This window comes from Parus major, chromosome 4, assembly GCF_001522545.3.
Source record: "Parus major isolate Abel chromosome 4, Parus_major1.1, whole genome shotgun sequence".
NCBI lineage: Eukaryota > Metazoa > Chordata > Aves > Passeriformes > Paridae > Parus > Parus major.
This window is the reverse complement of record NC_031771.1, coordinates 4,300,668-4,311,653: the sequence shown is the minus strand read 5'-3', so window position 1 is coordinate 4,311,653 and position 10,986 is coordinate 4,300,668.

Genomic DNA, 10,986 nt, shown 5'->3' with positions numbered 1-10,986 from the left:
CCTGTGAGTTTCTCTGCCCAGAAATGTTACAACCAGATATTCTTAAAATCAAACAAGTGGGAGTTCAGTGGTGGTCATACAGACATTGCTCATGGCTTGGTTTAAAACATACAAAAACCCCCAACTAAACCAAACCAACAAAAACAAAAAAACCCAAACCCACAAAAACAAACCCAAACCTACAAACAAACTGAATTGTGTTTAAATTGGAGCTGCTTGTATCAATGTAAACCCAGAGAAGTGTCAGGAAAGTCAAACCCCACCAGAATTCCAGCTTTAGTCTGGAACAGAAGCAGCAAGGGCCTTTCATCTCACTTCAATTTCAGAGTCCCAGCACTTGCTCAGTATCTTACTTGGGATGCACCTAAACAATCTGAATCCTCAAATAACACCATTACCTGGCCAATAAAATGGAATTTTTGTAGATTGTTTAGGATCTCCAGAGAATGCACGGCAGGGGGAGGGTGGGTGAAGCCTTGTGAGTGGAAATACAAAGTGAAATTGGAATTGAGGCGTTTTGGGAACATTGCTGAGCTGAATGGCAGTTCAAAGAACCCTCACTAAGTGGAGGATAAAAGCTCCAAAACAGCTTTATTTTAGGCTTGGCTGCACAGAGAAGTGTGTGCTAATAAACTGAATCATCAAAATTAAACTGTTTCCATGTTCATTTCCTCAGCATTAGTACCTGTAACCAGGGTTTCATCACATTCATTAAAGCCTGTGCTCTGATGTTGCACAGGCGGAGTTTTGAGGAACTCTGTTCTCTCTGTAGATTTGGGCTACCTGCTTTTCTACAGGGAAAGATTTTCTCTCCCAGAACAGCAGCTTTCCACAATGATGGGTTTTAATTAGGGACAGCTTCATGCTCAGTATTTAAACTGCAGGGGAAATGTTCTGAGAGAACACTGAGGAATCCAGGCACATAATGCCATTAGCTGAAATACCGAAGGACATCAGTGGTGTTCTGGAACACCAGGGAAGTCTGCTAATTTCCCAGTATGCACCGATCTGCTCTTCCAGGTAACATTACACAGATTTGCATTGTTCTTATCTCAAACTCAAATAACTCCTGAAACCACAAAGCAAACAATTCTGGGGGTGCATTTACGTTAGCTTGATGGAGAGGAACGAAAAGTCTATGCTCAAGTCAGTGCCATTTCCAGTTCTGCTGCTACAAGCTATCAAAAATGCTTTTAAAAAAAACTGGCCCAAACCAAAATTAAAATAAACATACCATAAGGCTGTAATGCTGTAACCCCACCCCTGAGACCCATGCATGGCCATGCTTGATGTGGGAAGTGCTGATGAGGGAAACAAACTCCACACATGTGTGTAAATGGTCCACTGGGGCAGTGCAACAAAGTGCCCTCATTACACTTCTATGATAAATATCTCCCTTGCACTGCTGCAATTATCAACGGGCTTGATTAAGGGACTGATTTGAATGCAAACAGCATAATTGAGAAAAGAGGAATGGATATGGCCAATGCAGCCTTTCCGTGCTTTACAAATAGATGGCAGCATAAGGAAATGCCACTGGTCACAACTTAATATTTTTGCCATGCTTCTTCAAATGAAAAAAAAAGAGATTTTCTTTTGTTGCATACAGAGTTTGTAAAATTTTCCAATATATGTGAGGGCTTTTAGAACAGCCTTCAGAAAGTTTTAAATGGGTCATTTTATTAAGTGCATCCATAGAGCCATGATCTATATTGGTTGGGATGTGAAAAAAATGGTAATGAACATTTAGCCAGAAGCCCTTTTCTGAACAACAATAAACAAAAAGGTTATTGGATTATTACTTCAGTTTTCTGTCACTTTCTAGTGAGTGGGGATAACAATGAAACAAAGAGCTGGAACTTTTTGAACTACTGAGATTTAATTTCTGGCGCATTCAAAGGATATTAAACTTTACACTGAATGTACATATCAATTACCTGGGACATCTCTCCTTTATTTACTACAGTTCCAGCCCTGTATTGACTAGAATCAATAACAATTAGCATGTCTTTAGTGCTCTTCATTTTCAAATTGCCCTAAGGCATAGCACCTTTCAGAGACGAGTAAATGAGGGCATTTCATTACCCCTCACCTTAAAGGGGAAGAAACTGAAAAGTGAGGCAAGCATTTATAAATTGTTAGGCTCACGTGAAAGAAATTTCAGAATTGGGTCTAGCTTCAGTTAAGATACATGAACGTTGCATGGGCAGCTTAAAAATATGTAATGTCCTTGACTATTTATCCCTGTGCATTGCAGGGCTTGGGAGGAAATAAAAACTGCCACAAGAAGTGCATAGTGAGGAGTTAATAAACAAAGGAAAACATAGCACCTCTCACATTTCATTGTGAGTGCACCTTGCAAAGGGTAGTCCCTAACCTATTCCTGTGAGCAAACTAACTGATGAATTTGATTCATGTACAGGCAAATAACAAAGCTAATACAATTACTGAAATGGCATCTATCTTGCATCCTAGAATTGCTGATGAAGGATGAGTGACACTCTTTGAAAGGTAAGAATATTAATAGTGCTGCCTTCATTTGTTCTGGAACACCAGGGAAGTCTGCTAATTTCCCAGTATGCACCGATCTGCTCTTCCAGGTAACTTTACACAGATTGGCATTGTTCTTATCTCAAACTCAAATAACTCCTGAAACCACAAAGCAAACAATTCTGGGGGTGCATTTACGTTAGCTTGATGGAGAGGCATGAAAAATGTATGCTCAAGTCAGTGCATCACGGCTGATCAGCTTGTACTGGTGCCATTTCCAGTTCTGCTGCTACTTGTAGCCCCTTTACATACTGACCAAAAAATCTTTGATTTATTATATCTCTGATTTATATTAAAATGCCACCATTTTAGGTCTGTAGCTAACCAAAATATAATCAGATTTAAAGTAAAAAAAAAAATAAAAAAATAATTTAAAAAAACCCTCTTGACATGTAGTTTGAAAGCAAAAAAGCCCACAAAACTAAGACTCCACAATTATTAACCAATAATTTAGGTATTCTGAAAGGCTCAAACCCTTTGTGGCAATTCCAGTCAGAAAGAGAACCACGTGACCAATGCCAAACACAAAAACTTCATCAGTGTCATTGCAACACCAAAGGACAGGAAAAGCCTTTCTGCACTATGAAATGGCTACTTCAGGGCCCTGCTAGAAAATCTTCAGGCCATTTAGAAACTAAATTATGGCCACTGAAGCATTGTAACTCTCCCACTGAACAAAAAGCACAGCTCTCCAGATATATTTTTTACACATTAATAAAAAAAGGCTACAGAGATAGAAGTCTTTTTGAAAAAATGCCTCATCTGAAATTCCATAAAAAACATGTGAGTTATAGAAATGTGGTAAAAGAACAGCAGGATCTTCATGCATCCCAAGATAGCAGCAATCATGATGCATGCTTGGAATACCTGAATTTCTGTCCATACTTCAAAAAACAGTTAAAGAGATGTGAGTTGACGATACAGCAAAACAAATTAAGCTCATGACAAAATATATTTTTCCCATTTTGAACTGCCTGAAGAATTCTGGCATCTCTAGAAACTGAAATGCAGAAACAATTCCCTTCTGAAGAGCTGAAAAAGATGTACTTACTCAAAATTCATCAAGTCCAGTGAGTTCCTGGCCTCCAAGGAGGACACAGTGAATGTCAGCCCCATAATTCACTTGATCAGACTCTTAAAAACTGCCTCGTCCCATGAGTCCCCAGTTTCCAGAAACAACCTTTGCCAGCTAGACGTAGCTACTGATGTGTAAATCAAGTGTACAGACAGCCAAGGCTGCTCCTGGTGAGCAACCACTGCAAACAAACACTCCCTCAACACTCAGTGATGAGAGGGGGAGGCACAGCGTAGTAGTAACATGGTCTCTAAGAATTCAGCTGAAAGAAAGGCATCAGTATTTTCTACTTTACCATATAGTGAAGTATTAATTGAAGTGGCAACTGGAATCCAGATCTTTCCTGTGTCTCAGCAGACCTTTTTGACTGCAGGCACTCATTCCCACTATCCTAATAAATATTCACATATTTTACATAACCTGGGGTGGGCTCACTGAAAGCAGAGCCAAACAACCCTTTGAAAACCTACCTACGTATTTCTGAGAGGGTTCCCCATCTCCAAAGGTGTTAAGAGCAACATGGGGAGGACAAATGACACAACTGTGCACCCATATCCTGACAGAGAGCTCTAACTGGAAACTTTTGAGCTCAAAAATGCCACTATTACCTGAAGTCAGTGATGTCTCAGCAAAAGCTTGCTTGATTTTCTGTAAGAAAACTGCCAAGCATTAAAATAAGCTGATTTATGTTCTGAGTTTTGTGACTGTGCAATATTCAGGTTGATTTAACCAATCAATAATCAAACCAGCCCTAGAGAGTCAGTAGTAACTGATTATCTCCCAGCTTGCAAATGAATTCCTGAGACAACACGGAGCTGTGAAGAGCAATTGGGTCCTAATGTGGTAGGAGGGAACAGAAAAGATGAGAACAAATCAAACTCATATCGCTTCTATGATACAGAGTGCCTGAAATCTCACTGCCCAAATAAATGAGCCAGTAAAATAATAAGTAGAGGAGCTCTTAATTGGCTCACTTAACCAGCCATTTAAAAAGAAATCCCGCTTGATGGACCTGATGTTGATTTTTCAAGCCAGAACCCTTGATTGTTATGATTAATACAACTCTACCCAGGTTTCCCAGGCCGTTTATTACCATGTAGCAGGGATAAAACTGAGCAAGGGGAATGCAAATTACAGTGGTAAGAACCCTTTACACCATAAAGCTTTGCAGATAGAGGTCAACTCCCCACCCTTCATGCAACATCTAACAGCAATGGCAATACATCAGCTCAACTCCCAGCAGCAGCTGAAAAATACAGATATACCAAACAATTCCAGTGCCTTGAGCTACGTGAAATCCAATTCAAACAACTAAGAGATGAGAAGATTTGTAACTCTAATGGTTTCACTTTGGGGTCTAACTCAGCCTGAAAAGATATGCAAGAATGCCTTGTCACCATCTACCCTCCAGTTATGCTGGTGCCAGGACACAGCATAAGCACCCTCAAACTGGACTGCATTTTCTGTTCTCTTAATGTGGGGCTGATGCATAAATGTACAGATCAGATGCCCCTTTCCTTCTCTTTAGACAGAGGCTTCTTTCCTCACTTTCTTCTCTTTTTTTCTCCTTTTGCCACCTTTAATCATTTGAAGAACCAGAGTTCAAACTATAAATTATTTATTATGTGCACATTCAGAAGAATAAAGATGCTTTGGGGCTAGAGATGCTGGTGACTCTTGAATAATTCCAGTCATGTTTTTAAGGGGAACACTTCAGGTATGGCAGCAGCCACCAATACCCAGGTGCTCTGCTCCTGCTGCTGTTTTATCTCATCCTGATCTCCAGTTGCCCTAAACAGGCTCCATTTACCCTAGGTTCCCTTTTGTCTGCTTCATTTGCAGAAGTGTTTCAGATTAATAAATAATACAGAGGACGAGGTAAATGCACACAGGCAAAGTTGACAGCTGCCAAGCTTCCACCACCACCACATATTAATGTTCTCATCTCTTCATCCATCTTCTTAATGTGTTACTGACGTTTGTACCGAATGTGTTAAGCACAGATGTGAAAAGGCCACTGCAGGGAAGGCAAAGAAATATTCAAATGCTAAGCAGCTATGTAAAACCTGCATATCCTATGTTCTACGTTCAACTTAGGCTTTCAATTAATAAGAGAGAGGGGAAAAAAATTAAAAACTGAGAATCTAAAAATATAACTAGCATTGCCTGCTAAGCTCTTAGCTGAAACACTGGCCTAATGCTGTCATTAACAATATGAGTGACATTTGTTATAAGAGTGATAAAGTCATTTAATTACTAAGGAGAGCTTTGGAAATGTGTGAGCTGCCTTGAAAAGATGTGGCATTCGATGACAGGGTGCTCTCACCACAGGGTTGTAGATGCAGCTGGATGGTTTAGAAACCCAGATTTGGATCTGGAGATCATCAATCACACTTTAAACTTATTTAACAACGTAAGAAATATTCAGAGAGATAGACTAGGCTATTTTAAAAATAGATTACACACTTCTAGGACTTTGTGTGTGTGCAGATGGACTGTTAGTAATATACTGAGCTTTCTCTGTCTCTCTGTCCATCACAAGCACTCCTCTGTGTGTCACACACATCTAAAGGAAACAGCTGAGAGGAGCAATTTTTAATGCACCAAGGATCAGGCAACACAAGAAGGACGCAGGTACCCTGCAAACACACAGTTTACTGAGGCAAAATTTACAATTATTCCCATCCTGTATGACTTCATACACCTTCCCTGTGCCAAAGTGGGCACTGACACCACTGGGACAGCTGCTGTTGGAGGCTCAGACCCTGTTGCAGAACTATATCCTCCAATGCATTTTACCTCTCTTTCCATTGCCCTCTGAGAAGAAAAATAGGAAACATATTTGGGGAAAATGGGTGACTTGCAAAGAGAAGTTTAAAAAATAGCTGGATGGTTTCACAGAAAGATTTCCTGACCATTTCTCTGTACACACTAACCACACATCAGGTATCCACCTTCCTGAAGGCCCAGAAGAAGCATTTGTCAATGAAGCTCTTCCTATCCATGTTTTTCCAATGTTTATGGCACTTTCATGTGTACTGGACATGATGTGATGTTGGTGTAGCATTTTTCCTCCTGATGTCTTTGTGATATTATTAATGACAAGAAGAACTGTGCTGTGTGCATAGTAACAGCTTTTCAAAGGCAAATAACCCAGCTGCTGGGCCTGATTTTTGTTTCATAAAGGGCATCAGCTAGTGACTAATTATAAAATAAATACAATGAAGGACAGCCCAAGGTATCTGGCTTTGGAAAAGCTGTTATGATGAAGGTAAAATGTCCATGTTCCCAGGGTGAACTGTGTTAAGCAGACACAAAGTGGGGACTATATCTTCAAAGTGCTTAAGGTCATGGCTGACCTCCCTGGTCCCCCAAATCCTCCCCATATTGTCCACTTAAACCTCTGGAAGCTGCAACTCGATAAACCCCCGGAGTTTCCTAAAGCTGTAGCTTCTTTTTTAATTAATGTAAAGACTTTTAGCACTATTACAAGCTTTAGGTACACAAAATATGTCTTCCCAAGTCTCAGGTTCTAGAAATGAGGCTTTTCAGCAATTCAACACTCACATACTTACAAACCACCTCTACATACCTGTCCTGTATCTCTGCCCCCCTTGCCAGCTCCCAGACCACTACCTTTAAGTGAGGATGGGTGACTTTAAGTGACATTTTACTGGTAAAATCACAAAAATCTGCACTGAGTTTTGACAGACTTTTCCCAATGGTTCCAGTCCATTCCCCTCTCCTCTTAGTTGGCTTCCTCACCTAAGAGCCTGGAATAAGGAGGCTTGGAGAGCCAGTATGAAAGCAGCCATAGCCAAAAGGATTTCAAAATCCTACAGCTGGAAATGGGATGAAAAAAGGTTTTATCTTAGCAAATCTCTTCTGATTTATTCTTTTGTGCTAGCAGATGAACACACCAAGAAGTGCCAGCCCTATTTTAACACAAGGTGCTATTGCACTGTGCCTTAAGCTGCCACATAAAATAAGCTTAAAAGGTGATTTGTGGATCATATTAATTAATCTAGAAAAAAAAGGGGAGAGAAAAAAATAATACATTTACCTCAGTGGTTAATGGCATAAGGAAGCAGCTGCATACAGAAGAAAATCCAATGGAAAGAAGATAAACTCATGCCACACTTCAGATTGGAAGCAAAGTTGTGGTTCATGAAAATGACAGAAATGAAGCAATGCAATGAGATTTACCTTGAGTAATGGGCATTACCTATCATCACCAAATAGCTTCATGTAAAAAGCTCAGTACAGAATCAACTTCCTGTATTTTGATTTTTCCTCTGACTGTGCAAACAGCTTAAAATAATCAAGAGCAGAAATTTCTGCAGAGTATTCACTCAGTTTATGTTTCCCATGGGAATCCCAGACACTAACTGCAGTGAAAATGCTTCTTTAATATCATCTAATATTGGCCATTAACCTGATACTTAGAGGAGATTATCTGGGTTCACTTCTGGCCCCATCTGGCTCCATCAGGATCAGGAGGTGGCTACCAGCTCTGTGTGGGTACAGCCCCTGAGGGTATCCATAGTCCAACATCTCCTGGCAGCAGCCCAATGATGAACTACAGAGCATCACCCCTGGTGCCTGGATTTGGACACAATAATCCATTCTCTATCTTTTCCATACTACTAAAGCTATTGTCTAGCACCTTTCTTATCATCTCACCAGTTATCTGGAAGCTATTTCAAACAATATCCTTTTTTAGCCATCTTATTCTGTTGATTCACCTTTTAATTCTTGATCTAAAGTCCACAGAAATCACTGCAATTGTGGTGAGCTTTTTCTGGCGTGCTCAGGCCTAGTTATAGTTTCTCTAATGAAATGTTATTTGCCAGTGTCACTTTGAGTTAAGTACGTACCAAAACCAATCCCAAGTTCTTAAACTTCCTAAAGCTTCTCCGTTTTGCTTCTATTCTTAAGGCAGTTTTCATCTAACTACTGCAGTGTATTACTGAAGCTAATGGTTTAGCAGGCTGCAAGGATTGCAAGGATGAATGGGCTCTATCTATAGATAATAAGAGCCTCCAGTGTTAACTCTTAGCTTATCATTACATACCTTGAGAAAGAATATAAAATCTCATACTACAGAACTGGAGTTTCTAGGTAACAAGGGTTTGAAAGAAATTCATCCTCCTCAAAGGTGAATCCGTAATTGCCCACTGCAGAATTTCTGTAGCTCTTCCCAAATAATCTAATTCTGGTCATCACCAGTGATCTTGTAGCCTGAACCCATTTTCTTGCTCACCTATTTCTCTTTGTTGTATTCACAACCTGCTTGCCTTTTTGTTCTGCTGACATGCAGGTTCACTTTTCAAATTTTATTTGAAAGTATTCTGAAATGCAGACTTCCTTATCTCATTACTCTCAATATCAGATACAAATATATGATTTAGTCTGGAGCAATACAAGTCAAAGGAGTAATTGCCTTCATAATTTATTCATGGCCTTCTCAAAGTGGGGCTGTAGTAATTAACTAACGGGTCAGAATATTCTGATATATATATCATATTGTAAAGGGTTACTCTTGCTGGTTTTACTTCTAACTTAATTTTTTTCCTTAATCCCAATTTTCAGGAGCTGTAAATATTTCCTACTTATGATGGTGTTCCCTCCTCAGTCTCTGCTGTCCACTTTGACTCACCAGTGATCATAGCACAAACTGAACGTGATTTAGCATTTTCAAGACAAAACCAGAATATGGAAACCCTGTGAGATCTCCTCAAAGTTCAGTAAATTCCAGAAAAACCTGATCAATATTTGAAGTGGTCTCTGAAACAAAACTGTGGTTCTTTTTTAAGGTACATTAATACTGGACAGACTTGCAAAAATGGTTAGTGATGCTCTTCTCTTTTATGTGCCTGTGATTTTACTGTGCAGCTTGAATAACAGAGCAGCAGCTTGCCCCAACTCTTTATTCTGTCAGGCTGGAGTTAAAAGTGCTGGCTACAGGATGACATATCCTAGAGAAAGGGAAAGAAAGGTGGGATTTGTGGCAGCTCCACAGATCCCTGACAAAAGAGGAAATAGGAGGAAACGTGGGAGGAATGAGCAGTGAGTGATATCCACATTCTGGCATGGCTAGGAAGGGAGAAAGGGCACATCCACAGGGACCCTGGAGCTGAGCAGAACTGAAAGCACAAACAGCTTTAAACACGGATGAGAGAAGACAACTTGAGAAGAGAAAAAACAACAGCTCAGACACAGCCTGGAGCAGCCCTGGCTCCAGGAACACAAGGGTGTGCTCCTGGGGTTTGGGCAATGTGCCACTGCCCTGCCCCATGGTCTCAGTGTTACTGAGGCTGTGAACACCACCAGGGCACCACACAAAAAGCTCTGCTGTAGGGCCCCTCAGCATAGAACAGTTCTCTCATGGCAAATGCAAAAATTTTACTCACTCCCACAAGTTTGGGGAAGCGTGTAAAATTTACACACTTAAAAACACAACTGTAGTAAATTGTAGTAAAATTTACACACTTAAAATTTTAGTCTTACAAAACTAGTAAGCCCTATTTCCCTCTCCAAATTCAGCTTTCAGAAAGCCAAACATCATGTGCTGCATCAGTGGGGTCCCATTTCTTAATTTATAAAATTGAATAAAAATTATGGGTGGCCAGTGTGAGCCTTGGAGGCACTCCTGAGGTTTTCCTGCCATGGCTACCATGCTGAACATCGCTGCAGTTGATATTCATTATTTCCTTATTTAACCTGAGAAATAATTAGCTATCATATGTCCTTCCATGGACACATCCAGAATGGAGTCATAATGTAGTCCATAAATAAAAATAGCAATAGTTCACCAGCATGATAGTTTGACATTCTACAAATGAAGAAAAAAGGACAAACAACCTAAAAAGGTTTTTTGATTATTTTTAAACTGTAATTAATTACATGTGTAAATAGATTAGCAGCAGCAACAGCTCTGGACAAGCAATTAGACAGCTAATTATAGGGAAAATGCAACTGAAGGCTCCAACAGATGACCACCCGTCTGCTCCACATCCCAGGTGTTCAAGAACTCTCAGGTTTGTTTAGCTTTATAAAAAACATCTATTCATCTAACTCGGACACAGCCATGAAATGCACTATACAGAAGTAAAAGAGAAGCTCAGCTCTCTCAGTTTCCTTTTCCTTTGTCCTGCCACTGCTGTCAGCCCAAGGAACAGCTCTTGTACCCACCAAACATAACTGACAGAAACTAACACATGAGTTTTGCTCCCTTTCTCCCATTATAAAACCACTTTCCTGCTGGAAAAAAATGGTATGATCCTTTACATGGGAACATGCCATTTTTTTCCTGGATTACTGCAGTTCTTTTAAGATCTGCTGGGTTTCCTCACTAAATA